Raw genomic sequence first — 25405 nt, forward strand, 5'->3', positions numbered from 1 at the left:
AGGGGGGCTCTGACCAGCCCCACATGTGGGTAGGCGGCAGGGGAGTTCAGGAGGGAGAGGTGGCCTCCGGCCGGCCCCATGTAGGTGGCAGAGAGGGCTGCGAGGGGGGGCAGCTTGCGCTAGAGGTTGGGGAGCCTCAGGCTAGCCCTGTGAGATGTCCCATTTTCCCTTTGGGAAAATATGGTCACCCTACATTCAGCAAGGAGCCACTGAAGAAATGCCATAGCGTGTAATGTGTGTCACTTCAGTTCTTTCTAATCAAGCAGGAAACACTGGAAATATTATAGAAGCTTGACCTTGTGAGACTTCTAGTCTAGCTGAAGTGGTTCTGAAAATCTTCCAAATGGTTAAGTGTATCTGTCTTTCCAGGTTTTCCCAAGGGTACTTACTATTTTGTTCTTAAGGGAGAGAGCACCTCATTGTCTTGTTTGCTCTAGGTTACATGGCATCACCACTAGATTAATAATGACAGGTTTCAGAGTAGCAGCTGTGTTAGTCTGTATCCACAAAAAGAACAGGAGTACTTGTGGCATCTTAGAGACTAACAAATTTGTTAGATTAATAATGTTCTACATGGTAACTACTGTACTTAACGTTTGGTTTGCACTTACCCTTCTCTATCCTTGCGGTGCTTCCCGTTCCTCGTGAGCTCTGGTGTGCTTATCTGTGTCTTACATTCCTTGAAATTAATAGAACGGAACCGTGTTTTAAACAGAGACTGGCTGGAGCTGCGAAAAGGGAGCTCTGGACTTTTAACCAGCCCAAAGCTGAGTGTGCTGGGGCCTGGGGGGTTGGCTCACGTGGAAGTTGTTCTTTCTGACCACGCTCCTTCCAGATCCCTGCAGCCTGGCCTGACAGGGGGTGAAGCCAGTGAACAAAGCAGGGCTCAGGAGCGAGGGGTTATTCCTCACAAGCCGCACGACACGAGAGGTGCGCACACAGCAGCCAAAGGCTCCGGCCTGAGGCGCTCACAGCCTGGGCACCGCGAGTCAAAGCGCCGCAGCCCCCAGGGCCCGCGCCTCTGCCCCTGCCCGAGCGGGGAGCCCCGCGCTCGGCTCACCTGCCTGACCCCGCGGCGTCCCTGACTCCTCCCTGGCTCGGGGTGGGCGGGGGTGAGGTCTCCTGGCCGGGCTGGCCCCCGCCCCCGTCTGTGGAGGCGGGGAGTCGGGGCTCAGCCCTCAGCGCGATCGTGCCTGGCTCGGGCGGCGAGCAGGGCGAGGAGGGGAGCCGCTGCGGGCAGGTGAGAGCGCGCAGCGCCCGAGCGGAGCCGGGGACGAGGTAGACTGGGGCACGCGAGGGTGGCTGGGGGGCAGTGGGAAGCCTCTGTCACCGACTCCCAGCGGAAAGGGCCGTGCCTGACCGTAGCCCCTTTCCCCGGGCACCAGCGGCTCCCGTGCCCCGCAGCCCCCGCGCACGCTGGGCGCGCTGCTGGCCTGGGCACGGCTGCCCGGGGCGGGTGGGAGCTGCCTCGGTGGTCAGGGCACGGGGTGCTGTCTGCTGCCCGGGGTGGGGGGCGCGGCCGTGCTGCCCGGGGCGCTGCTGCCCGGGCGAAGGAAGGGGATAGGCTGTGGGGCGCCTCAGCTCGTGGCTGTTGCCGGGAAGTTGCTCCCAGCTCCGAGTTGCTGTGCTCACTGGCTTTCTCTCCTTTACCTCGGCATCTCCCCAAAGGCCAAGGGCGCGGAGTCCTCACTCCCCCCCCTACTTAGCACAAGACTCCCTATAAAATCATCTGACAAAAATGGGGAGTAGGGTGACCAGACAGGAAATGTGAAAAATCGGGACAGGGGGTGGGGGACTAATAGGAGCCTATATAAAAAAAGACCCCAAAATCAGGACTGTCCCTATAAAATCGGGACATCTGGTCACCCTAATGGGGAGGCTCCCCGGAACCGCTGTTAATTGCACCCTTGGTAGTATTGCTTCAGGAGAGCATCAACAGCAGGCTTTTGCCCTGAAGTGTCCCATTAGCATTGCTTCCCTGGGTCAGCTCCACCTGGACTGTAAAGGTGGGATTGCTAGTGTAGCCTGACGCTGGTGTTTCTGCCATTGTTGTACATGGTATAGGGGTTAAAGGCTAGTAGCTACCTGGCCCCAGCTGTGCAGGAATGTAAGCTTTTGGGGGCAGAGCCTGCTCTGTGTGTTTGTACAGTCCATAGCACAATGGGACTCTGACAATAGAAATGTTAAATAAGAGTAATCAAGCTCTAATTTCTGCTGCCACTGGTGGAGCTGAATCTGTGATAGCAAGGAAAGCAGGGAGAATTTTAGGGGAAATAAAGTCAGTGCAAACCAGGCCTGTATCTCACTAACTTCCCCTTCTTGTTGTAAAGTCCTCTGGGCAGGAACTGTATTTTCATACCTGCTCTGCAGCTCATTGGTGATATTTATAGTAATAATGTACTGGGAGGTGTTGGCCCTGCCCTTAGATTTCAGATGAGTTCATGTGATCCGGTGCTGCTGGGAACACAGGTGGGGTTATCATGTATCTCAGAGGTGTGTGGGTGTGGAGTTGCATACTAAGCTGCCTGTTGGCTAGGGTTAGTGTGGGCATAATCTTAGCACCCTCGAACCATGACCCTTTGGTGGAGATGGGGATGTGCCAACTTGTAGACACACATTCTTCAGCAGATTCCAGGGATTCCTGAAGTGGGGAGGACCTCTTGACTTCTTCATCTCCCTTTTATTCTATGAATTAACTTATTTTTGAGAAGGGGATTGTGCCTGCTTTGTGTGTGTTCACTTGCATAGGAAAGTCTTGGAAGACAATTTGCCCATTCATTCCTCTTCCAGTTAACCATGCGAATGATATGTTGTATGTGTTTGTATACGGTGACAGCTTTATAGAGAGGTCAGTGCTGCCTCTGGTGAATATGGACTAGCATCAGCAGCTGGCTGAAGAACAATTTGTCACAGCTTTTACCTCTAGCCTATACTCCCCCTCCCCCCAACATGTAATTTTCTTGCTGTATGATCTGAATATTCTACCTTGCACAAAATATTTTTAAATGATCATCGCTGCAGATAATGGAATAGTATTCAGAGGGAAGTAATGGAAGTCCATACTTGGAGATGCTTTTTTTTTTTTTTTTTTTTTTTTTTAACCTCAACACTTCCAGTGTGCTTGACTTGTACAAATGTAGACGACATGGTCTCTCTCCCAAGGATTGTACAACATAAGACCTGGATCCTGCAAATGGATCTAGTGGGTCCTTAGGACTCCATATGGATGTAAGGGTACACCTGAATGGTCAGTTGCCAGGATTAGTGTTGAAATCATACTCTGACAAATCAGTTCAATTATATGGAATAGCTGTACCATAGTTAAGGTTGTATTACAGAGTTCAGTTTAATAGGAGTGTTAAACCTTTATTTTGTAAAAATCTTATTTAAATGGCTAATGCCAAAATATAGAATATAAACTTTGAGCACAATTTGAATTTTTCAGGGTGGTTTGATTAAAAATGAATTAATAAAGAGAGAATAATATTTTAAAAATCACCCCTTTTAGCAATTTTTCACTGGATCATCTCATGCAAAACCCAGAATAGCTTCCCTAAAGCATGGAATGTGTGACAGCCAGATGTGCTGAATTGTTGATATAATTGATAGACAGGCATATGAGGTCACTATTAAAAAGTTTTGTAATAAACTGCAAATTTGATTACATTGGGTATTTATTGCTTTTCGGTATCTGTTGGAGATGGAAATGAAAGCCTTATAGAGAGTTAGAGTGTGTTATCAGTATTGTTGCAGGCAATGTGAAAGTAGAAAAGAATGCACTATCTTTCCCCTTAGGTTCTTATTTCCGTTCTTTTAGGGTTTTGGGTGGATAGGATGTGTTGTGCTGCAGTCGTTACTGCCACTAAACTTAACTATTGCTTGCTAATTTAGGCTGAAGGGCAGAATTTCAGGAAGTATAGGTTTTTTTATTTTCACATGTATATTATCCACTGGTAGGTTACTGCTGAAAGGCTTTGTGGGAAAAGTATAGTTTAAGGAGTGATATAAAGTCAGACTGACTGAATACAAAGAGATACTGAGTAAGGCGCAATCTTGCATTAGTTAGTGCAATGGACTAGGTGATTTAATAATTTTCTTTATCTCTAATTATAATTTTTTATTTACAGTAAACTCTACCATGACAACAAAGCATTCAATGGTGTTTGTTTGTACATTTCCCCCGAAGTTAGGATTAATTGTTTTTCTTAAATCTTTCCCAGACATGGTGTTTTCAGTTTTGTGGTGTTTTGTTTTCCTGGAATCTTGGCTTTTGGTTAAAAAGTCTGCTTTGGAAAAAAACACTTGTAATTGTTTTTCAGTAATGAAAGGTGATATGTTTTTGTTCTGAGAAATGTCAAGATGTCTGCTATCAATGAATGTATATCTTAGAAGGAGTCCTTGTGGCACCTTAGAGACTAACAAATTTATTTGGGCATAAGCTTTCGTGGGCTATAACTCACTTCATCAGATGCATGTACTCCATGCAGCTAATGACGTGGGTTATAGCCCACGAAAGTTTATGCCCAATAAATTTGTTAGTCTCTAAGGTGCCGCAAGGACTCCTTGTTATTTTTGCTGATACAGATTAACACGGCTACCACTCTGAAACCTATCTTAGAAGGAACATTCAGCAAGGTTATAATTACCTGTGTAGTTAAGTATAAGATGTTTAACATTTAGTGTAAAAATAGAATGTAATATTCTCAAAATGTAGTATCTAAGAACCCACAAATAACTTGAAAATATTTAGTGTGCTGCTATGTATGCGTAATGTGAACAAACATATTTTGAACTATCTAGAATTTTATCTCTATAAAGTGGCTTAGAAATGGTTTTTGAAGAGAGTTTATCTTTCAGATTACTTCTTACGTTTGGTGTTTGTGTAGTTCTGCACACACTTCCGTGGTTTCTGATAAAGGAAATGGTAGTATCTTCTTCATGGCTTAATTTTTTTCATATTTCTAAGATTCAGAAAAGTTCTGCAAGAGTTGCTATGTGTTTGTTTAGTTAAAAAGTTTCTTTCTGGGATACATGCTCAAGGGATCGATCCAAGGGAATATGAAATGTTACTTGAGCGTCAGTGCAATGCAAACTCTATAAAACAGTAATCTAAAATAGATTACAGTAATGTAAAAAGTAACAATGGAAATGGAAGAGTAATGAGTCATCCTCACTAGGACAGCCAGGAAAAATATATTATGCACAAACTTGTGGTGATTACCGATGAGGTGTTCTATCTATGGATGTGCATTGCATTTATCTGCTTACAATAGATGTTCTTATTCTCCATGACAGATTAGCTCCTTTTTTTTTTTTTTTAATACAATACCTATTTTTTGTTAGTCTAATAAATGGTATCATTTATACTATCCAAATTAATTCCTAGCAAAGCAGCACATATCATATCTGTTATGTGTGTTATTAGATTATCAGACTTGCACTATCATTGTTCCTGACATTGCACTTGTGTGGGTGTGACGGGATCCCCGGGGTGCAGCTTGAGGCCGTGGGACCACTGTATCCCCTGAACTATCCAGCCTGGGCTGTCTCTCACAATCCTTTGCTAGTGACAAGCAGCAAACCGCTCCAGGCTGTTATCACTCAGCACAACAGCATGTAGACCCCCACATCCAGTTGCTAGATTGCATGAATGTTCCCAGAGCCACTCATGAATCACACAGAGAAAGGCACCAGCCAAATCCCCACAGCTACCAGCCTTGTACCTCAGGAATATACAATCTTGCACTGCTCAAGATGAGCAGTGCAAGCTTATTATTGGTTCACTACTTCATCGATGGAAAGTGGATATATACAAGCCTTTGTAAACATGAGCAGATTTACAAAACACTTCAGGCAAGCTCACTGGTAAAGATAAACAGTAAAACAAGTTTATTGACTGCAAAAGATGGATTTAAAGTGATTATAAGTGATAGGCAAAAAGTCAGAGTGGTTACCAAAATAAAATAAAATCATGCGGTCTGCACTCTCAACCCTATTAGACTGGGCGACATCTAGATTAAGCAGTTTTCTCATCCCACTATTGCAGTTCATAGAACACAGATTTTACCCTTGAAACCTGGGCCAGTCTCCTCTGTTGGAGTCTTCAGTCTCTCAGTGTCCTTGCTGTTTGCAGCAGAGGTGGGGGAAAGGAGAAAAGGCCAAGTATGGGGCCACTGTGTTCTGTTTTATACCCTTAGTCCATGTGCTTTTGGAGAACACAAGTCCAGGCATGTCTGGTGGGCATTGCTGAGTCACCCGGCAAGGTTGAGCAATTCCCCTTGTGTGACCTTGTGCAAGTGAGTCATTGCATTGTAGCTCTTTTGCTGGACAATAGCTGTTGATAGTTTGACACCTGCCTGGGCGTTGGTTATCCCCCTGGTTATTGTCTTTGGGGAGCTAGTATCTGGGCACTTCCCAAACCGACAGCATATTTTAGTGACAGCCATAAAACACAATTCTCACAATTTCATATGCATTAATGAGATATATATATATATATATATATGGATGGAACTGTGTGTCACCTTTCCCATCATACCTTACAAGGCATGCTTTATATGCAATATCACAGTTATATACAAATGATGAATGTGGGGGGGGTCAGAGCACTCCACTGGCATGTAGAGTGTCACAGTGGGTTTCCCTTTACAATGGACATATGGAAGAAATGGAACTTAACTCTCTAAGGCAGGGGTGGCCAACCTGTGGCTCCGGAGCCATATGCGGCTCTTCAGAAGTTAATGTGCGGCTCCTTGTATAGGCACCGACTCCGGGGCTGGAGCTACAGGCACCAACTTTCCAATGTGCCAGGGGGTGCTCACTGCTCAACCTCTTGCTCTGCCACAGGCCCTGCCCCACTCCACCACCCCTTCCTGCCCTCTCCCCTGAGCCTGCCATGCCCTCGCTCCTCCCCCTCCCCCCTGGAGCCTCCTGCACGCCACAAAACAGCTGATGGGGAGGGAGGGGGAGGCACTGATCGGCGGTGGGCGGAAGGTGCTGGGAGAGGGGCGGGGGAGCTGATGTGGGGGCTGCTGATGTGTAACTGTGGCTCTTTGGCAATGTACATTGGTAAATTCTGGCTCCTTCTCAGGCTCAGGTTGTCCACCCCTGCTCTAAGGTATGTCTATGGTACGTTTTCAAACCTGTGGCAGCAAGTCTCAGAGCCTGGGTGTACAGATGTGGGGTTGCACTACATCGTTAAAACCAGCAGGTAGACATTATGACTCAGGCTGGTACTTGGGTTCTGAAGTTCACCCTTCTCAGGCCCCAAAACCTCTTTGAGACTTGCTGTTGCAGGTTTAAAAACATAATATAAACATACCCTAATAGGTGGCTTCCTCAAAACTGGGCCATGGATGCAATCAATATCATTTCTGTGCAGTCCTAGAAGTTTACCTCAATAGCAGGATGAAACATAATTTTATGGTGAATAAGAGTATAATGTGTATTCCAATTCCTACCCACACTATATAGCTAAAAGTGGATCTTTTGGGGAACAGGGTTAAAGTTAGTTTGCCTGGAGGCTGCGATGTCACCTGGAATGTAATGGTGAAATGGCATGACCTCTGACTTGAATACTTAACCCTTTGGTCATAGAGCAACATGAGATAAATGTTTTTACAAACTGGTAGCAAGCCAATTAGTTAGCGTAGGCCACAAAGTTAAGCTTCCGTGCCCCTCCTGTTTTCTGTTCTTACTATGGAAACAAGCTGTTTGTATTGTAAACTGATCAAATATGTCAAGGCTAGGAACCTGCAGAAACCTGTAATTTAAAATGGTGTACAACAATTTGAAAACAAGGATTTCATAATTGAAACACTAGCAAAACTTTAATTGTAGTGTCTTTACTATGTAATGTTGTGACAGTAGATGACAAAAAGAATCTTTTCATTACAAAAAGAATAAGTTCCTCTTTAAATAATATTACTATTATTATTTGTATTATTTTAGCACGTAGGAACCCTAGGTTCATATAACATCAAATGATCTGTTCTGTCAACGTTCTAGACTTATTTTTTAAACTAATTTTGTAATTTAATGCTTTCAGTAGGAATTGCACTCCAGCTTCACATAAGACTGTTATATGATATGCAAAAACCTACATGGTATTAATGTTGTGAAGTCAAACTCTCACAGTTAGTAAATGAAAGGATCAAGTTGTGTTAGCAAAGTTAATTTGTCCATAAAAATGTATAATATACACTAGTATATTAGTGAATAGTGAAATATACACTAACAGCCTACTAATTAAAAAAATGCTACATATGTAATATGGCCATGCTAATATAGTTATTGAAACCTTAACATCTGCATTTCCTGACTTTTTGGATGCTTTTTAAAATTCATATACAAACATGAGTCCTACAATTAGACCAGGGGTAAGCAACCTTTCAGAAGTGGTGTGCCGAGTCTTCATTGATTCACTTTAATTTAAGGTTTCGCGTGCTGGTAATACATTTTAACGTTTTTTAGACGGTCTCTCTCTATAAGTCTATATTATATAACTAAACTATTGTTGTATGTAAAGTAAACAAGGTTTTCAAAATGTTTAAGAAGCTTCATTTAAAATTAAATTAAAATGCTGATCTTACGCTGCCAGCCTGCTCAGCCTGCTGCCAGCCTGGGGTTCTATTCACCTAGGCCAGCAGTGGGCTGAGCGGGGCCTGCGGCCAGGACACCGGCTGGCAAGGGGCCGGGACCCCAGACCTGGGGGGGTTCAGGGATCAGGGCAGAGGGCTGGGTGTGTGTGGGGGGGTGCAGGACAGAGGCTGGGTATGTGTGGGGGGGTTCAGGAGTCAGGGCAGAGGACACTGGGGACGTGGGGGGGTTCAGGGCAGAAGGCTGGATGTGTGTGGGGGTGCAGGGCAGAAGGCTGGTTGTGTGGGGGGAGTTCAGAGGTCAGGGCAAATGGCAGTGGGTGTGGGGGGGGTTCAGGGGTTAGGGCAGAGGGCTGGGGTGTAGGGCAGAGGGCTGGGTGTGTGGAGGGTTCAGGGGTCAGGGCAGAGGGCTAGGGGTGCAGGGCAGAAGGCTGGGGGGGTTCAAGGGTCAGGGCAGAGGGCTGGAGGTGTGGGGAGGGTGCAGGGCAGAAGGCTGGGTGTGGGGGGGAATTCAGGGGTCAGGGCAGAGGGCTGGGTGTGTGTGTGGAGGTGCGGGGCAGAAGGCTGGGTGTATGTGGGGGTTCAGGGCAGAGGGCTGGGGTGCTCGGCTCATGGGAGTGCTCCCAGCCTCCTGCCCTGAGTGGCTCATGGCAGGGGGCTGGAAGGGATATGCCCTGTTCCACCCCCTTCCCCAAGGCCCCGTCCCTACCTCTTCTCTGCCTCCTCTACAGAACAACGAACACGCTGCCACTCGTCCCCCTCCCTCTCGCAAGGGCCATCAGCAAATCGGCGGCAGGGAGGAGGAGGGGCAGGAAAGCACCATGCTGGGGAAAGAAGTGGGGGAGGGAGGAAGCTTGGCTGCTGCAGGACCAAGCTTCTGCCTCCTGCCCCTGCAGGGGAGAGCGGTGGGCGGGGGGGGGCTGAGTGGGGCTGAGGGCCGGGACTGCAGCAGGCAGCAGCGTGCCACTCGAAATTGGCTTGCATGCTGTAGGTTGCTGACCCCTGAATTAGACTATTTGAACATGTAAGCCTTTGCAGGATCAGGGTCTTTACCTACAGTATATTACTGCATTTTTTTTCTTCTTAAATATAGGAGAAGAGTTTGGTAGAGAACCCTTCCAGTTGCACTGTGGAGCTGTGCAATGTTTGCGAACTGGCAATAACACAACAAAAACCTAATAGAAATATTTTACTGCACTTGTGCACAAGTGAATGCACTTAAAATGTTACAATATTTTTTTCAAAGTTTCCAGATTATATGTTTCTTATTGAGGACTAACTATAAATCAAGTTTGAACTTCTAAAAGTTAAGGCATGTTGAGGTACTTGTTCATGTAAGTTTATATAGTACTAGAAGGGAGAAAGTAATTTCTCCTCATCCTGTAAATGGAAGTGATTGAAAATATTTTGCTCACAAATTCCAGAAACCTTTGGACTGAAGTCAAGCATTGGAAGCTTCAGCCCAAAAGCGTTTTTCAGAAAGTTATGAGTGGGGTTTACAATGAAAATTGAGGTGTAACTTGTTTGCTAACTGTAAAATATACAAAAAGTTTATTATAATGTATGTTATGGGTCCATCACATGAGAATTTGGGAAACTGAAAAGGAGAGAATAAAGAGCTAATCTAAAAACATATATGAGAGTCTGTGTTTAGTCTCGGCTCTTTATGAGCTGAGGGGTGAAAACATTATTTACTGATACCTCTTGTACTGTGGTTACCTGACAACTAATATTGATAAATGACACGTTCAGTGTATTGTTAAGTTTTTGTGGTTTATTGATGCAGCCTGGCTTAAAATCAGTTCCGAATTTTTGAACTTTGCCATGAAGTTAAAGTGTAATATTAAGGAAGTACCCTGTGTTCTTTTTCTTAGAAGTTAGCCAAAAGTAGAAATTGGCTTAGTTTCACTCTATACACCATTGTATTTTACCAGTCTGGCTTCTAAATCCATTACCATAGAGATAATGACATAATAGTAATGTCTAGTCCTTCCAGCCAGTATTGTGACAGAAATTTTAAAATAGGCCCCTAATACTAGGCACATTATGAGCCTGAGTCTGAAAAGAGCTGAGTGTTTCAGGATCTTACATGGTGTATGAGAGTAAATTTTCTAGGCCAACAGCATTTGCATTATGTTTTAGATCAGGGGTTCTCAAACAGGGGGTTGGGACCCCTTAGAGGGCACAGGTTATTACATGGGGGGGGGGGTTGTGAGCTGTCAGCCTCCATCCCAAACCCCGCTTTGCCGCCAGCATTTATAATGGTGTTAAATATATTAAAAATTTTTTTTTTAATTTATAAGGGGGAGTCACACTCAGAGGCTTGCTATGTAAAAGGGGTCACCAGTACAAACGTTTGAGAATCACTGGTGTAGATGAAGATCTTCAGCAAAGCACTGACTTTTCATGAAGAAAAGTATCCTAATGAAAGCGGAGCTCCTGAGCTGCCTGGACATGTTCACAAAGATCCTATTCTCATGTAACGTAACCACTGTTGTATTGAATAGATTTTCTCAGTCTAAAAAACCTGGAGAATTAATACACAGTAACGTTACGTTATTTGTCAGTTATGTGTGGTCTATAAATAACATAGTGAAGCATAAAAACACAGAAATAAAAAATTATGGCCCTCTACTCCTCCATTCACAGACATACACTTCATTACTAGGACCACCGCCATGCATCTTTGACAGCACACTACACCCTTAACTTTGTCCCAGCAGGGATGCCAGACTCCAAATGTGAGTGAACAGGATTTTCTAGAACTGTGCAGAAAGGATAATGATCTGTTTGGTGGTGGTAGGGAGTTTAGATAAAGGATTAGTGGAAAGCTGGCATCCCTATTAGAGCAGAGTTAAGGTTATGGTGTATTGTCTCTGGTATATGGTGGTTGTCACTGAATGGGATCTTTGGGTTTGTGATTACGGAGAACAGTTTGAAACCCTTAACTGACAACTACTAGCCTGAGGACTGATCCTACTAGCGTGGGTGAATAGTACCTGTGCTGTAATGTCCAAAGACTATGCCCTTCCTTCCCCAAAGCTATGCATCCTGCAATTTAAAGTGACAGTGTGTACTGTATATAATTGTAACATTTTCAGTCATTTTGTCTATGTAATATATTTGAAAAATTGTAAATACTACTACAGGTAGTAAAATATTTTAGTACATTCAAAGCACTGCACTAGAATTTGTCCGATAATATTTTCACCAGCTAGTTTGACAAGCGGCAGAGCTCGATGAATACTGTGAAAAAAGCATATGTTGAATTATTATTCTACATCAATGCTGATAAAATTCTTCAGATAATTTGTTGATTACTATTTGATTAACCCAGTTTAATTTATTTCCTTATTTATTGCCCACTGTCTATTAGGGGCTTTCCAGACAGGTGAGAAGGCACAGTGCCTTGGAGCTCGCACCCTAAGGATCTCTCTTGGTCTTATATTCCACATCATTTCTGTCTTTCCTACCATAGATCATGGTGTATCTTTTCCTATCTTTTGTCTTCAGTGTCCTATTTCTCACTTTCTTCTGACTCCTTCGTCTTCCCCTCCCCAGCACATTAATTACATTCTTTACTTCCTCCCCTATTTTTCTTTTCTTCTCCCCCAAATCATACTTTTAATGTCACGCTTTTCTTTTCTAATTTATCCCATCATTTCTCCCTGCCTTTCTTCCACCCACTCACACCCATCCAGGCATAAGGCTTGGAAATCGGGTTAGACACTTACAGCTGGAGGACTAAACGTACTAGCTGCAGACTGGTATTAAAGATGGGGAATATTGTTATCCAGGTGCAACACTCAGGTGGGAAATTAATCCCAGTTGCTGGGGTTCTTGTCAGGGTGCTGATCATGCTCTCTAGATCTGCTCAAGGAAGGGAGGAATGCAGGCAACTGCCATTCCCACCCCCATTCTGAACTCTGCAGAGGTTTCCGCTGGGGGAAGGGATGTGCAGTCCAAGAGGATGAAAATTGTCCCTCCTGAGACCTGTGGAAATTAGTTTGAAAACAATAAGAACAAAAACATACCTCAAGGCTTTAGTAACTTTTCAGAGCTGTCCTGTCCCAGGAGGAAATCTGCCAGGGGCAGAAGCACAGGCCTCCTGCAGTCTCCAGACTTGCTCGGTGCTACACACACATGCTGATATGTGTGGTGATTTCCTCCAATGGAGTTTCCCTCCAGGGGTGTTTCTGTGGGAGGCCAAGGTACTGTCCCTGTATCATTTTTGATGACTTGCATCTTTTTGGCAAGTGGGTGTCTGATAAATTTAAAGTCTGTCCTGCCAGGAAGCATTTTTCTTTCTGGAGAAAGAGCATTCTTTCTCTGTGATTTCTCCCGGCCCCTGCTTTCTGAACATAGTGTGGACTTTAGAGCCGGAGCTCCAACTTGCAACATCCATACTGCTATTTTTGACGCACTAGCTCAAGCTCCACTAGCGTGAGCCTGTCTTCCCAGGCTGGGAGGCTTGCTCCCATCTGCAGTGTAGACATACCCTAGGAGGCTGAGTGGGAAAAGGGGGACTGTGGTACTCTTATCCCAGCTCTTGTGTCTGAATCAATATCCTCAATGAACGGTTCTCTTGCCTACCTTTGCTGCTTATCCTCACACTGCAGAAAAATTAACAAGATTCCTGTCAGGTTCACTGATGCCAACAGATTTTCAGTAACAATAGTGAGAACCAACAGTGGTTGGTTTCCCGTCTGTGGCATGTTGGTAAAGCAATAAGTAGCAGCAGAGACACTGGGGCTGGCTGGCTGGCTGCAGACTCAGGAAGACAACACTTTATTGATTTACTGCTGTTTTAGGTTTCTTTCTTTTTTGAAAGCTTAGATCCTGTAGATGAAAATTTACTGGAAAATGTTTCCTATTCACTTCAGGTGAAGGGATTTTTCTAACCCCAACAGAGATTGTCGGGTTACTATTTATGTTGCCATAAGTGGCAAATATTACTTGCCCATGGAATAATTATTTCAGACATGTTCATCTGAGCAGATTAACAAACTTCAGAATCTATTGTGACCTCAGCTGTGTGTTAGTGGAGATAAATCTAAATGGCAAAATTTTTCACTGTGGTTGAATATTGCAATAACAGTAGGACTGCCTGTGTAGAAGATTTAGTGAAGTGGTAGTCATGGAGTCCCCAGTGTTTGGGATTAGAGCACAGTGAATTTGCTCTGACCTTGTACCATCTCTGCCAACAGGGTTGGCTGTCTCATTGAAGGAGTTTATCCAAATGTAGTTCTATTTTAAGTAGAATGGAATGGATGATGAAACCCACAGCCGAACATTTAAAATACACTTTAAATATTTAGTTTTTTCACATGTGCCTCTAACTAAGCATTGAATCCACTGTATTTGAATTGCATTGTTCCATTATTTGTCCTGCTGAGACACACTATTCAATTTAGAATGTAAACCTTAATTTCAGATGTGGTGTAATAAGGGTGCCTTTTTCATGTCCACTTATTTTGTAACATTTCTTGTTGTACTAGAGGGCAAATGTAGCATTCCTGGGGGAAAGTGATGGTGAGACTCTCTGCAAAGTGCTTTCATTTAAAAGACAAAAACTCAATGTGGCTGGTTACACCAGAAGATGTCTGAGTCATTAGCACATTCACTGACTTCTACAGGGTCCCCATGCTCTGCCATGCAGGAATGCTAAAAGTCATTAATATTCAGATAGCCCCATGACACTCAAAGATCTGGGCATGACAGAGTCCAGAATGCAGGAATTTAGTAATCCTCAATTTTACATTAGACACATTCACCATTCTAATAATGCCTAAACATAGAATTAAAAACTATAAGTACAGATACTATAACAATGAAAATGTGACTAGTTGGTTAAAAATGGCAATGTCCATAAATCCAGTATTAAAACACACACACACCTTTCCCAGAAAATAGTTATCAGCAAGAAGCAACCATTTGGAAAGTTTTAGCACTTTTTGAGCTATCTTAGGACAAGAAGTCTTAAAAATCTGTTTAAAGTAGAAAAGTATACACATGTGAACATACACACTTATTACCCTCATGTTAATACAAACATGGATGAACAGATTTTGCTTAGTTTAAAAGTAAAAAGGCACCATATGCAAAAGTGATAAAGTTTGAGCTTTACTGGGGGGGGGGGGAGGCTACTTTCAGTGATGAGAACCTTGTACTAGCTGCATTAAGGGCTCAGCATGGGTATAGCAAATGTGGCTATATGCAGTCATTTTTAGGACTGGGGCATTAGTTAGCAGTGTTACTCACATGGGGAAAATGTTACGCCTGTACTCTCCAGCTTGCTCCAGCAGCAAGAGCCTTTATTTCTGAATACAAATCTGGGGGTTAGTTTAGCACTATCAAGCTTTGTGCAAGACTTGACTAATCTACCTGACACTAATCTGAGGGTTTACAGCCTAGTCTACAATAGAAAAGGTTTGCCGGTTTAACCATACCGGCATAGCGATACCGACAAACTCTGCTACTCTAGACACAGATTATACTAGCATAAAAGCATTTCTGCTGGTATAGTTTATACCAGTTTTGTAAGTGAAATAAGCTATACCAGCAAAAGCACTCTTATGCCAATATAACTGTCTACACAAGGGCTTTTGCTGGTATAGGAATGTTAGGGGGAGAATGACACTCCTAACTGATATTTTTATGGTGGCAAAAGTTTCTAGTGTAAATCTGACCTAAGCCACTAGCCAAGGTGAAAAATACCTATGCAGGCACTGTCCCGTAATTTAAAGAAATAAAACAATGTGTACCATTTACAATAGACTGAATGAAAATGTTACCATTAATGTTACCATTAATGACTATCTATGTAATGCCCTTTTATTGTTTATTATTTGTAATTGGTTACCTGTCTTGCTATATATTCCTTTCTTTCAGGCATCACTCCACTTGCTCTCTTATTTCCTATTATAGATCATGGTGTATCTTTTCCTGCATTTTTTAAATTGTCTATATCCAAAATTTGGACTGCTTTACTTCTACCAGCATAGTTAAAGCAATACAAATCCTGTGGGATGCACACAGTTATACTGGTATAAAGGTAGTTATATGGTTATACCTTATTCTTGTTCAGGAAGGGGAATAAGTTATACCGGTAAAAGGCAGCTTTATACTAGTAGAACTGCATCGGCACTAGGGGTTATATCAGGGATTGGCAACCTTTGGCACACAGCTCGCCAGGGTAAGCCCCCTGCCGGGCCGGGTCGGTTTGTTTACCTGCCGCATCCGCAGGTTTGGCCGATCGCGACTCCCACTGGCCGCAGTTCACTGCTCCAGGCCAATGGGGGCTTTGGGAAGTGGCACGGGCAAATAAACAAACCGGCCCGACCCACCAGGGTGCTTACCCTAGCGAGCCATGTGCCAAAGGTTGCCGATCCCTAGGTTATACCAATCCAAAAACTGTGCTAGACCTGTCCCAGAGTCTGTTTCCTTATTTTATTTCTCCCTCCAACCTGGAGAATGCTGCTATTATTTATTATTATTCCTAATTTATAGATTTGATAGTGGGGGAAGAGGAGAGAAAATATAGATGGAGAGGTTAGATCACACTACATATGGAAAGAAAGAGAGAGGAATATATGATGTGGTGGGAGAGACAAATACCAGCACTGAAAACAAGACAGGAAAAGATACACCATGATCTATTAAAAAAAAAGGGGGGGGGGGCAGGAGTAGATAAGAGAGAGTTCAATATTTTAATTAATGACTTGGATAACAGAGTGGAGAGTATGCTAATAAAATTTATAGATGACATTATGCTGGGAGGATTTGCAGGCACTTTGGAGGGCAGGATTAGAATTTAAAAGGACCTTGATAAATTGGAGAATTGGTCTGGAATGAACAAGATGAAATGCAGTAAAGACAAGTGCAAAGTACTGCACTTAGGAAAGAAAAATCAAATGCACAACTACATCTAGGTGGTAGTTCTGCTGAAAGGGATCCGGGGGTTATAGTGGATCACAAATTTAATATAAGCCAATTATGTGATGCAGTTGTGATAAAGGCTAATATCCTGGGTGTATTGACAGGAGTGTTGTACCTGGTACCTGAGAGGTTCATTACACTCGGCTCTAATGAGGTCTCAGCTTGAGTGCTGTGTCCAGTTTTGGAAGCCAAACTTTCAGAAAGATGTGTACAAATTGGAGGGAGTCCAGAGGAGAACTATAAAAATGTTAAAATGTTTAGAAAACCTGAGCTATGACGAAAGATTAAAAAAACTGGGCACTGCCTCAGCCTGGAGCCCCCTCCCACACTCTGAACTCCTCATTTCTGGCCCCACCCTGGAGCCTGCACCCCCAGCCGGAGCCCTCACCCTCTCCTGCACCCCAGCCCCCTGAGCCAGCCCGGTGAAAATGAGCCAATGAGTGAGGGTGGGGAGAGTGAGCGACAGAGGGAGGGGTGGATGGAAGGGCCGGGGCGGGATCTCGGAGAACCGGCGGGGCAGGGGTTTCAGTTTTGTGCAAGTAGAAAGTTGGCAACCTTAAGCAGCAGTGCAGAAGTAAGGGTGGCATGGCCAGTAGCAGCTGCCACTCTCACGACCCCCGTACAATAGCCTTGTGAACCCTTTTTGGGTCGGGACCCCCAGTTTGAGAAATGCTGTCCTATGCCTTCTAGTCTGTGTTGTGACATGTCGCCTGAGTGTGATGATGTCCTCTCATTGTCTTATGATCTCTGAGTTTAGGGCCCTGGGCATAGGCCTATTGTGCTTAGTGCCTAATCCAGCCAGGTTTGTGTGTTTAAAATTGCATGGTTGATTTATTTAAAAGAAACTAGATGATATGAAGCCAAGTGTTTAAAGAATAGAATAATTAAGACAGTTTCACCCCAGAGAAATGAGAACAATTCCCCAGTTGAAGGAATGAAGGGGTTACAGATGCGTAAAGAGAAGAGAAAGATCTGAAAAACAAATGCAGTAATTTAAATCAAGATTTGATAATGGCAATGAAAAATAAGTTTGATTTCTTCTGTGACGGCACCAGCGTGGTAGACAGTGTTGCCCTGCTTTGGTGAATCAAACTATGAGGAAAAGTTGCCAGTTTTAACGAGGGCAAAGAGTTTGCTGAAGCTTTTTGCTGGGTGTTTCTCTCTTTCCCCTGATGCCTGGGGAACGTCTAAACAAATGGTAATATATTTCAGAACATTCAAGGAAACTGGGATTTATTATTTGTGTCTGTATGACTAATAGGTGAAAGAAATCCACAAGTACTTATGCAAGTTATCTTGCATAAGTACTGAACTGTAATGATTACAGAGGCACACAATGCCATATATGTTGTTTGTGTGTGTACATAGAAGATTGTGTTCCATTTTGAATTTAAGGATTAAACTTCTGTTATTTATGAAAAATACAGCATATCCTCCCCAAAATTATAGCAAGTACTGATCAAGTATAGAATGAATTTTCTGAGAACAAGTGAATCCATTAATTGAGTTGAGTTAAAATTAATTTAAAAATGGGCCTCTAAGCATCTATCAGTCTTTTTTGTTCCAAATGATCTTAGTAATGGAATAACACAAGCCCTTCAAATTTTCCATATAGTTAATATGCATTACGATCTTGTGCATAGGCTACATGTGAAAAAATGGCTTGTAGTTAAGCTGAATTATTGATGATTGTTGTACCTAATCGTTATAAGTGTATAGGCTACGAATAACTCCGTTCAAAAGATATTGTGACCTCAGAGGCAACTGAATGAATCCCATCCTTCCTGTGCATCTAATTTGCATGCCAAACTTCTACTGGTTGTGGTGAGGCAGTGGTATAAGGGAGATGTGCGTGTGTCAATAATTCTTACTGGCATATTAATTGGCCCAACTGTCACTGTTTTTTAAGGGTTCCATAGATACATGCTAGCTTGGCCATCAGTGCTTGAAAGGCAGCCGATAGCACTGCTGCCTCAACTTCAGTGTACACAGAGCTAGCACTGCTGAAGAAACAGAGGGAGGTGTGGGTGTGGAGCCCTAAAGCACAGAGACATTGGGACTCAGGGACTAGGCTTCCCCATCCTTTCATATAGTGCTGGCTTCACTACACAGTTCTCTAAATAAGTACACTGGATGCCAATTAAGGGACAGATTTACTGGTACACTTTGGTGGTTTTGTATTACTTTGATGATGGGCAAAGCAGCTACAAGCCCATTTCAACTAGAATACCACATGGTAAAAAGTATTTTGGGGTTTCTAGGTTTGTGTTTGTGTAAATTTAAAAAGAAGGCAATTCCCCGACAAAAACTACATTCAAATGGAGTTAATGTTGAGAGTCAAGATCAGTAACTTAAAGGTAAAAATCATTACCATGATATTGTAATTACCCCCAAACCAAACCAAGCATTACAAACCCAAGGGAATGCAGAGTTAGTTACAGTCAAAATATATCCAAACATATTAAAGCAGGGAAATGCACAATTAAGACTTCTAAACATATTTGGGTTGCTTTTCATTGAAACCTTAACTGAATTTCCTGAGTTTGTAGTGAAAACTGGGGTAATGGACTCTATCTGTAAAATAAAGGGGGAAAAAAGTGTAGAATAATGTTTTGAGCTGAAAGCGAATAAGCGTAAACATGAGGAAACAAACAGCATATACTACATTTATTGATTTTTAAAACAATCTATTATGTGCCCATTGCTGGAGCATAGAATCATAGACTATCAGGGTTGGAAGGGACCTCAGGAGGTCATCTAGTCCAACCCCCTGCTCAAAGCATGACCAATCCCCAGACAGATTTTTGCCCCAGATCCGTAAATGGCCCCCCTCAAGGACTGAGCTCACAACCCTGGGTTTAGCAGGCCAATGCTCAAACCACTGAGCTATCCGTCCCCCTCAGTGTGGGATCCTAATGCTGTTTGGGTACTAAAACTACCTATTGGGACAGGTCCCCGGGCTTGTCTTCACTAGACTTTTGTACCTCAAGCTAATTGATTACCCATTAACTCGAGGTGTCAAACGTGTCTGAAAAGTCTAGTGTGGGTACTCCCCATTTGCTTGTTCCAGGCTACAAACATTTGTTCTCTATCCAAAGAATCAGCCTTGTATACTATTTTAGATGAATGGCTATATAAAGCTGTTTTCTTAAAGCCTGGTCTAGACACAGTTGTTGTCCCAGTATAACTATGTCAGTTAGGAGTAGAAAATTTATTTCTTTATTTACGGATAGTTATACCAGTTTATCCCCTAGTGTGAATACAGGTGTACTGATATAAAGGTGCCTTCTACTGATGTAGTTTATTCTTATTTCTGTATGTGAATAAGCTATACTGGTATAACCGTGATTCACATGAGGGATGTTGTACAGCTTTAACTATAACCAGTATTATTAAAGCAGTACAATTATTGTATGTAGACAAGGCCTTAGGGTCTCTTTGAGGGTTATTGGGAAGAGCTCATGATAGCCCCCAAAGTGAAGGAATTTTTTTTTAATCATCTTTTAAGGAATATAAAGAGGTTTTGTATCCTCGCAGCACTGGCAAAGCATCCCTGAACCGACTGAGAGCAGTCATTGTTTACATTTCTGTAAGAACGATTCTCTGAAAGACTTTCTTTTACGAACTTTAGATTTTGCCTCTAGGCCTCTAAAAATATGTACAGGATACTCTCTTTATTTACACAATAATGATATCATTGAGCTGTATTAAGATAATTTCTTTTGGAACAAAATAAAAAGCTTTCAAGATTCACAATTGGAGGAAAATGTTGTAAAACAACGAAAAACCTCTTGTGGAGAAAGGGTGGGTCGTATCAGATGTTTGGATACAAACCAGCTATTGTATTTGAAAGCACAAACTTCTTTTAGAACCTATAAGTGTCCCCATATTATTCAGCTGTAGTTGTTTGCATTTTTTTGTTGTACTTTAACAGGATTCTACAAAATCAGCATGTATAGCCAAGGCAAAATTCTACTTAGTAGCAAGTTGGGAACACATTTCTCTTCAATTCTTTTATAAGTTTGGCAGAAAATCAAAGGAGAAATTGAATGGAGCATGTATATACAATTAATACTGAGAAGTATTTAGAGTTTGGCTTTGGGTTTTTTGTTTTTTGTTTAGTATTCGAAGATCAGTAGGGCCTTGTACATACAGAGAAGTTGTACTGCTTTACCTATCCGGTCCAGCTAAAGTAGTAGACCCCCACAAGTGTGGGTGCCATTATACTGGAATAAAAATGTTTTATACTTCTATAGCTTATCTTGTTCTAGAAGGGAAATAAATTATATTGATATAAGCACACTGATATTGGTAGAACTGCATCCACATTGGAGATTGTACTAGTATAACTATTTCCATTTAAAAGAAACCCCATCCCCAGCCAACGGTATTATATTGATAACCAAATCTGTATGTAGACCAGGGTGAATAGAGACAGAAAGATTACAGATGAATAAATTGTCTTTACAATTACATTTTAGATACATGATGGTTTATAAATTGGTAGAATTTAATTTAATTGCAGATTTGCTTTTGATTAACATTTGGTGTATTTGGAAAGTCCTTTTATCTGGATTAAAATGATGGCTTTTTTTATTTAATAACATAAAATTAATATCATGACAGTAATACATCATAATTCAGTGTATTGTAGGAAGAAGTCAGGAGGTTACAATTAAAAAATAAAGGTTTAATTTCTGCAGTAAGCAAGGCCAATAGATAAGTCTCCTGTTCTGTACTGTACTGTTCCTGGTGACAAGTGCACTGAAATTCTGACTAATGGATTGAATATTAATAATTTAAAGAAAATGAGTAATTTAAAGAAATAGTAGTTTAAAGAAAACTCTTTTGAGTCACTTCAATATTGAACTGCATTTTCCCATAGTGGCACATTGCCTTAGGAGAAATGCAATTCAGGAGCCTGATGCTCCCATTCTCCACTATGGGCCAGGCTCCATGGCTGGACTATATCTCCCATAACGAACCTGGAGTCATGTGACTCCCATGATGGTAACACATAGCTTGGTCAAAGGGAAAGCTGCATTGCAATTTTCGGAGAGGTAGTCCCCCATGGACCCTGGCTAGGGTTACCATATTTTAAAAAAACAAAAAGAGGACACTCCACAGGGCTCCGGCCCCGCCCCAACTCCGCCCCTCCCCTGAACGCTCCGCCTCCCTGCTGCTCCCCCTCCCCTGCTTCCCGCAAATCAAATGTTTGCGGAAAGCCTGAAACAGGCAGGCAGCAGGTAAGCTGGGGCTGGGGCGGTGGTGCCCCCCGGGCCGAGCGGCTCTGGCCCCGGTGTCTCCGGCCCGGCTCGGGCCCTGGGGTGCCGGCCCCGGTTCTGGCCGAGCAGCTCCGGCCCGCCCCAGCGACTCCAGCTCGGCTCGGGCCCCGGGGCACTGGCCCCGGCCTAGTGGTGACAGCCGGTGGCCGAGCACCCCCAACCCTGGGCCCAGCGGCTCTGGCCCGGCTCAGCTTGAGCCCCGGCCCAGCGGCTCCGGCCCGGCCCCAGCCCAGCGGCACCGGCCAAGCACCCCCAGTCCCGGTCCCAGCAGCTCCGGCCCGGCTTGGGCCCCGGTTCCGGCCAAGCGGCTCTCGCCCGGCCCTGGCCGAGCACCGCCAGCCCCAGCGGCTCCGGCTCTGGCCCCAGCGGCTCCGGCTCTGGCCCCAGCCACTCCAGCCCGGATCCAAGCCCCACGACCCCTCCCTATTTTCCCGGACATGCCTGGCTTTTTGGAATTTCTTCCTGGACGGGGATTTGAGGACCAAAAAGCCGGACATGTCCGGGAAAATGCGGACGTATGGTAACCCTAAGCCTGGCCCATAGGAGAATATGGGGCCTGAACGACAACTCCTGTATGTGATTGAGCTGATATGGAAATGCAGCTTACTGTTTTGTTGAACTGATTTTAAATTAAATGTTTTGGGTAAGTTAAAAAACTAAAATATTCCAATTTGGGTTGAACTGAATTGAAATCAAATATTTCATTTTGATTTTCGAGACTGAAAATTGAAAGATTTTGACAAACCCACCATTTTTTCAATGGAAAATCCCAACTAATTGTAGTGGCTAGACTCATACAGTTTTGTGTGTTTTCTGTTACCTCTTTGCTAATGGACCTGATTCTCTATCTCTAGTAGTAGAGGCTCATACTTCTAAATCCAGAGGTCCCAGGTTCATTCCCTGCAGATAACTCAAAGGGGGTCATCATTATAGTTGGCTATGCTGTCTCTAATCACTAGTGTGACTATATTCTACTCCGGGAAACAGAAACAGAAATCCTGACACCCAACATTCCAGTTGTGTAACCCACCGGCAGAGTATGTGTGTTGTCTCCCACTGTATGCTGGCCTTAATAGAAAATAACAATGTGCCTACCCCCCCCCCCCCGTGTTACTCCTATAGTTGAAGTGCAAGAGGTCTGTGCTCTGATCTAAATTTCCTATGTTCAAACCCCTGTAGGGGAAATTCATAAGTGCGAGGACTTCAGAATAGTTACAGTTGATTTCATACTGGAAAATATTGTATTTAGAGGTGAAGTTGGGTATTATGTTAATATTTGCTTTATTGTTATATGTATAGTAATTGTATTTTGGTTAATGAGAGCTGTTCCTTCAGGAACAGGGTGGCGCACTTAATTATAGAGTTTGAGGAAGACTGAAAGCAGGGTGTAGGAGATTTTGGCTGCGTGAGCAGAGAGTGAACCAACCTGTTTGTGCAAGCATCTTAAAGGTCAGAACTTGATTTAATAAATCCATTTTTTTCCAGATAGCTGTCCTCATTTTTGAAGGTGTGATATTAGGATTTACTTGGGGCTTGGATGTCTCGGGGCTTTTCTAAGCCTTTCACCTGTAAGTTGCCAGTAGGGATAGTGTGATTAGTTTGAAGGGTCTTAGTTTCGGCTCCCACATCACAGCTCTTGAGCCTCCCTGGGCTCCCATGGTTCCTGGCTTCTTGGCATTCCACTTTTTGACCTTTCGTCCCAAATCGTGATTAATGTTTTTCAAAAATTTGAATTTTTTCTCAGGAGGGCAAGATTGTTTTCTAACCAGCTTTAGTTTTACACTAACTGGCAGAGTCAGCAGAGGCCAAGAACTGCATGCCGTAGACCATGGAAACTGAATTACTCCTGTTCCTCTAGAAGATATGCTCTTCCATCTCCCCGATCTGGACTGAGGCATGCTTCCAGGGCAGTGTATGTGAGAAGATAGCCTGGCTGAGGCCTGTTGGATAAACAGAGGGCTTAATTCACCAGGGCACCCAGTCTAGTGTCTTTCACCAGCACTGTGTCTTCACAGCTAAAATGTATGGTTATATGCAAATTCTTATTAAATAATCTGCACAAAATGTCACACCTGGGACTCCACCTCATGCAGGGTGGCTCATAGTCATTTGTGAGTGGATAGGGATCAACTTGTCCAGAGATTCCACACTACCCACCCACAGAACCTAGCAGCCAGGGCACCAGCTCAGGCTCTCCTGTCTGATGCCTGCATGTCGTAGCAGATAATTAATTCCCAAGTTATGCTTCCCATCTGGAAAATTGGCTTTGGCTCAATCTCCTGGCTTTCTGGTTCTTGCAAGGATGAGGGTTGATAAGGTAGCAGACCCCTTCATAAGGGTACAATGAGGGGTTACAAAAATGCAGCTGGAGTCTGGGACAACATGATTGTGTAGAGATGGGAAACCTGGTCATAGATGAAGGGATTGCTTGCTAGGTGGGGTTACTTTACATAGGTTTCCAGTAAAACCCAGGACTGGCCCTGGTTTAAGTTCAGTGGGAGCTGGGAACTGCAGGTGCTGTTCTTCTAGAAGTTTCAGGATTGTGAGGATAGTTTTATATGTAAAGTTGATGGATGGAAGGGGCATCAATGCTCAGTTTCAAAGTGATCTCATCTCTATAACGTTTTGTGCAGACTATAGAACACTAATGCAATTTTGTGTGCAGTTTGTAGAATTAACAGTAGTATGCTTGTATTCTGCATGTCGTCATAAACCGTCCTAGTCTTCAAGGTGGCCTTCAGTCTTGATTTGGTCTCCCATCAGTGTGTGATACCAAGCATAAATCTTTCAGTGAGGTAGTAGTTCTGCTGCTTTCTGAGTTGTGAATAATACATATGGTATGGTCAGGGCTCCTGGCCACCCGTGATTTTGCAAGTATGAAATCTATCTCAGGGTTTTTCATTCCATTTGGGTAGGGAGAGAAGCTGGGATATGAAGCTTTTTTTGGCTGCTCACAAAAGGAAGCAAATATTTTAAAACTCATTGGTCTAATTTCCCGTTCTTCATCAAGTGAAGCATTAGGTAGTTGTTTGATGTCACCATCAGAAAAGCTGACCAGTCATATAATAATTCTCAAGTTCAGTTCTTTCCACAGTTGTCTGCCAAGAGTCTGCTGTCAGAGGTGCTCTCTTTGAAAGGCCATTAGATGAAATACTGTAGCAGCTTCTCGGTTAAAAGCCTTTTGAAAACTTGGATGTTGGCCCTTGGGGCAGGGAGTGGCAGTTTGCAGAAGCTCTGAAGACATTGGCCTGGCAGGGCCAGAGTTTAGTACGGGGGGCACACAAAGCCTGCTCTGGAAGTCTTATTGAAATATTATTGATTTGAATCCATAGTGTGCTATCCTCTCTGATAATTTTGGGGGGTGGATGCTATTTATTATATAATTTCTATAGAGCCAAAAGTATGCTAGGTGCAGAATGAAAAGTTAATTTGAGTCAGGGAAGAGAGAAACACTGGAAAGATAACATAGGGGGTAGCCGTGTTAGTCTGTATCTACAAAAACAACAAGGAGTCTGGTGGCACCTTAAAGACTAACAGATTTATTTGGGCATAAGCTTTCGTGGGTAAAAACCTCACTTCTTCGGA

The 25405-nt window shown here is 43.4% G+C and overlaps 1 protein-coding gene and 1 long non-coding RNA gene across 9 annotated transcripts in view; one reads left to right on the top strand and one right to left on the bottom strand.

The window, feature by feature from the left end:
• The window catches only part of LOC128844105 (uncharacterized), a 67724-nt gene extending 66600 nt beyond the window's left edge, over positions 1-1124 (bottom strand). For 4 of the 5 annotated variants that reach the window (XR_008446431.1, XR_008446429.1, XR_008446432.1 and 1 more), the window contains exon 1: positions 612-1054. This is a non-coding gene — a long non-coding RNA (uncharacterized LOC128844105). The other variant, XR_008446433.1, reaches the window with a different exon arrangement.
• Positions 1125-1148: 24 nt separating this feature from the next.
• The window catches only part of CGNL1 (cingulin like 1), a 137309-nt gene continuing 113052 nt past the window's right edge, over positions 1149-25405 (top strand). For 3 of the 4 annotated variants that reach the window (XM_054041490.1, XM_054041492.1, XM_054041493.1), the window contains exon 1: positions 1149-1240. The gene's annotated coding sequence lies outside the window, so the exon portion shown is untranslated. Of the gene's footprint in view, positions 1279-25405 lie in introns of all 4 variants that reach the window. The other variant, XM_054041491.1, reaches the window with a different exon arrangement.

The sequence above is a fragment of the Malaclemys terrapin genome, chromosome 10 (genome assembly GCF_027887155.1).
Source record: "Malaclemys terrapin pileata isolate rMalTer1 chromosome 10, rMalTer1.hap1, whole genome shotgun sequence".
Taxonomy (NCBI): domain Eukaryota; kingdom Metazoa; phylum Chordata; order Testudines; family Emydidae; genus Malaclemys; species Malaclemys terrapin.